The following is a 4,576-nucleotide window of genomic DNA, read 5'->3' on the forward strand; positions in this document are numbered from 1 at the left end:
AATCCTAATTTTCTGAATTTTAATTGCTCTTTTTCTAACTTTATTTTCATATCAAGATACTGATTAATATTACTGTACTACAATATGTGGTTTCATTTTATTGTGTTTAATGGATATTAGATTTTGCCATGGTATCTATGGTGGATATTATATTTTTTTTCTATTTAATGCAATTATTTCTTTGCTATCCGATGTCTAAGTTAATTTGATTTAACTCATTTGTTTATTTTTTAGATTTATTTTGGTACATTATTTTTCTAGTTTGCACAATGGGTTCATATTTTGTAACCGTTTCTTTGTTTTTATCTTTCTTGGCACTCTTGTGATTTTTACTTATTTGATCCTATTTTATGTATTTTTGGAACTAATGTAGAATTAGTTTTACTGTGGTTGGTTTAAATTTGTTCTCTCTCAGACATTCTTTTAAATTTATTTTACTTTGGTTCCATTATTCTTTGGAACCATTCTCTCTTTGTTGTCTCTCTTTTATCACCTTCATGTGACGTTTATTTATTTTTTTCATTGTCTCTTTTTTATCACGTTTATGTGATGTTTATTTATTTTGTTCATAGTGGTTATATTATTTTTCTTATGTTGCACTAGTCGTTCAATTTTTTTTAATATATATTTTCTCTTTTCTATTTTATCTTCTTTTGTCTTTTTTAGTTTTTAACTCTTTAGTTTCACTTTTTTGTATATTATTTTCTTAAATTATATTAATATGTTAGATTTGTACAAAATATTTAATGCATTTCTTGTTGACTACTTTTTTAGTAACTATGGATAACTTCTTCGATTCTAAGACAAGGATTAATTTATTTTTCTTTTATCGATTGAAGTTGAACTCTGACAAATTATAGATTGTATATTGCTTGTCTTTTAGTTAAATTTACTTATATATATATATTATCGAAGGTAAAATTTCTTTATCTTTTAGGGTCCAAAAAGTTTCACTCCTTTTTTCTCTGAAATTTGGTGACATTTTTAGTATCTTGTTAAATAGAAATAGATTTTCTATTGCTCAATTTTTTTTCACTCTCTTCTATTGTGTCATTCTTTAGTTTCACTTTTGCATATTATTTTCTTAGTATATTAATTTGTTAGTTCTGTATAGTATCATTTTTCGATGGCTTACTTCTTACATATGTTTTTTATGTCTTTGGTATATGTTTCATTTTATTTGATATTTTTATTTTTTATTTATCCTTTTAAGTATTTATTTATGTTTGTTAGCCAGTAGGATTAATTTGAACTATGCTTTTCAAGCGGGAAAATTAAAAGGTTATTGTCCTTTAAAAAACTATTTAGGAAAATATCGTTGTTTTCAAACTATTTGTAAAAATATTGTTTTTTTTTAAAAAAAATAAGTCGAGGGTTGAAAATTCGACCTAGCGACCTTCCTTTTATTTGTACGTCGAACTTTGAACCCTCGACCTTGCCCTTCCTAACATTATTATTGAGTCTGTTTAATTATCATTCCGGAGACCTTCCTCTGTCAAAAGATCATATTTCTAAATTTTCATAAGGTCCCCCTGAAATTCCTTCCAAAGCTTGTTGAATAATTTTTACGGATTCTGTCATCTCAGCAAGTCTTCAAGTTGAATCTTATGCATATTATAACGATTACGTAGCTGAGAAATATATCTCTTCATTACTTTTTTGTATACAGGCTGTAATACCTTCTCCCAATCAAATCTCGACTAGAGCGGTGTAGTTATGAAGAGAGACGAATGAAATTTGAATGGGTCTTTAGAAGTTAGGGGTAGGTAGGTAGTTATATTTTTGTGTATAATTCCGGAAGACCGCGGAGATTATTGAAGTAGTGAGCGGAGTGAGCTATTGAAGAAGCGAGTATTGCGGATATCTTAATAGCAGTGGGATGCGGCGATTTTGATATTAAGAATTGCAATCTGAGAATACCGTAGGACAACATTTTTGCGGCTTTTTTTTTCCTTTTTAATTATTACACATTCCACCTTCTTCTTTTAGTCCTTTCTTTCTTTTCTTTTTTTTTTTTTTTTTTTTAATATTTCATTTTTATAAAAAAAATTCTAAAAATATTTATTATTTATTTAAACTCTAAAAAGAATAAATTAAAAAAAATAATAACTCATAAATAAAAAATGTAAATTAAATATCTCATTTATAAAAATAATTACAAAAATCAATGTGTCCCACAAGGCGGACGTCGTGATTTCGAGCTGTTTTCGTCATCGACTTCGAACTTGAGGTTGGCTCGGGTCTTCTTGATGTGGCTCTGGTACCTCTATAAGCGCTTCATAAATAAATATTCATATGGTTCATATCATGCTCTCCATTTAGAACCACGATTAACCGACCGGAACCATATGATAACTTTTTAGGAGTTAAATGCCTATGAGTTAAGAATATAAAAAGAAGAATGCTTTTAAAAGTTTTGGAGATTAATGGTGGATTTGCAGCTATGTTTGTTATTTTATGTTTGTAGGAAATGTTGATTTTAAGAGTATGTGGTTGTGGATCAAGTTTGAAAAATATTTGGTGAAGGTGTTGTGGGAAATTCGATAATTGAAAGGAAGGATTCAAATGAGTGATGTTCCGGAAATGCACATGCAGAGTGCGCACGTATGAAGACGAGGCGTACCAAACGCTGAGCATGGTCGTACTGGAGTCATAATGTCCTGAACCAAAATGACCTGATCATTGGTCGAGTATTCATCATCGGCTGACTAACATAATCAGTTTGACTCTGCTGTCTGCGGTCATAGATGGAGGGGCAAGCCATCCTACTTTGTTTCTGACAAGATATTATAGATCTTGTGCAACACTACAATCAAACTCAATATCCTCTTCCCGAATAGGTTCCCCTACGTCTAGGATGCTAGTGGGGAGGAACAATAGGTTGAAGATTTTATGTACGTACCATTATAATGAAATATTCCCTCCAAATTTCATTGTAATGGCAGGGTAAGTTTGCTTAGGCTGTTGTCACTACGATGTTTGTTTATAGCAAAAACCTGGGCTATTGGATCATTTCGCAACCCTCACGAAGTTCTACTGTTATTCGCGATCTCTTGGAGATGAGGAATTATTTAAAATTTAATCTATGATATCTTATGATATATATTAAAATTTAACCATTTTTAAATTAAAAAAATGGTATTAAATTTTTATAATTTATTATCAGTTTTGCAATAATGTTATTTTTGGATTGATACCTAGATGACTCGTCACGACCGGCTGCTTCGTTTATTCCATTTGATAGTGGCTGATAGTGATTATTGGTCGTTTTCCCTTTTGTAAGAGGTATGATATTATGTAATAATATTTTCTATTATGTTGTTTTGGAATAAAAAAAATATTCTTTTACCAATTATAAAACTGGTATTTTAATAAGTAGTTTAAAAGTATATTGTAATGGGCTGTAATATTTTTGATCGGCTTAGTCTTGTTTTATTAATTTTATTGTTTGTTTTTTTTCCATTATTGTTAATTGCCTTTGATTTTCTTTTGTTGGTTGAAATAGGAATAGGAATCAATTGGATACCCCCACTGACAATTTAAACCTTATGACAATCTTTTCATGTACAATCTATATGTAAACCTTAAAATCATGGCTATGTTTAGTAGTATAAGTGAGTTAACGAAATTTGATTGTCTATTGCGTACGACAAATAAACCAACAATATGTTGGCAACTTTACAGGCACCAATCTCCTTATTTAAGGTCAATCTTTGAATGAATTATGGTTGTTTGCATAACTTTGCAGGTAGCCGACTGTATTAAATATGTACGGGGTTCAGTGGTTAGGGTAGTGTACAGAGAAGGACAGTATTGGGTAACATACTCTGCTTTGGTAAGAAAACCTGGATACTGCTCCCAAAAAATAATATAACAATACAATCAACTACACGTCTGAACGGGAAGGAGAAGAATAAGATGGATATAGACGCGAAGATACTACGTGTAACGTGAAATGTGATAATACCATTAGGTAGGAGGATCTCAGGTCGAATCTTCGAACATCAGATAATAGTGGTTTGACAGCATATTACGTAACGGAACAAATATAGGACAGAGTATAAATGCACAATAATGGTTTGTACGGCTCACCAAATAACCTGAAACACAATGAGATGTTATGGTATATAGAGAATATCTAAAGAAAATGAGCACCATAATAATGTTGAAATAAAAATAATCTACATAATTTAGATTTGAGGCAATATGATAAAATGTACCTAGATTCAGTTGAAGCATTATCAAAACATCGTAACATATACTGGAGTGTGAGGTTGGACTACATGTATGGCTATCCTAGTTCACACAAAAATTTGTTCTCTCCACCGAAATTTTTAAATTTAAGATAATTTATGAATTTAAAGTTAGGACTAATGATAGTGATAAGGTATAAATGAGAGTTAATTTGAATTAAGAATAACACCTACCGAAAATCGTAAGCCTCGTGGTCCAACTAACATTGATGAAGCGATCATAAATGACATGACTGGTAGCGTGGTGCGAAGCCAGGTTGAAATGGGAAATCGCATCACCGAAAGCCCATAGATTGGCAAAAAGTATGAGAGGGTCCGGAGCT

This window comes from Benincasa hispida, chromosome 8, assembly GCF_009727055.1.
Source record: "Benincasa hispida cultivar B227 chromosome 8, ASM972705v1, whole genome shotgun sequence".
NCBI lineage: Eukaryota > Viridiplantae > Streptophyta > Magnoliopsida > Cucurbitales > Cucurbitaceae > Benincasa > Benincasa hispida.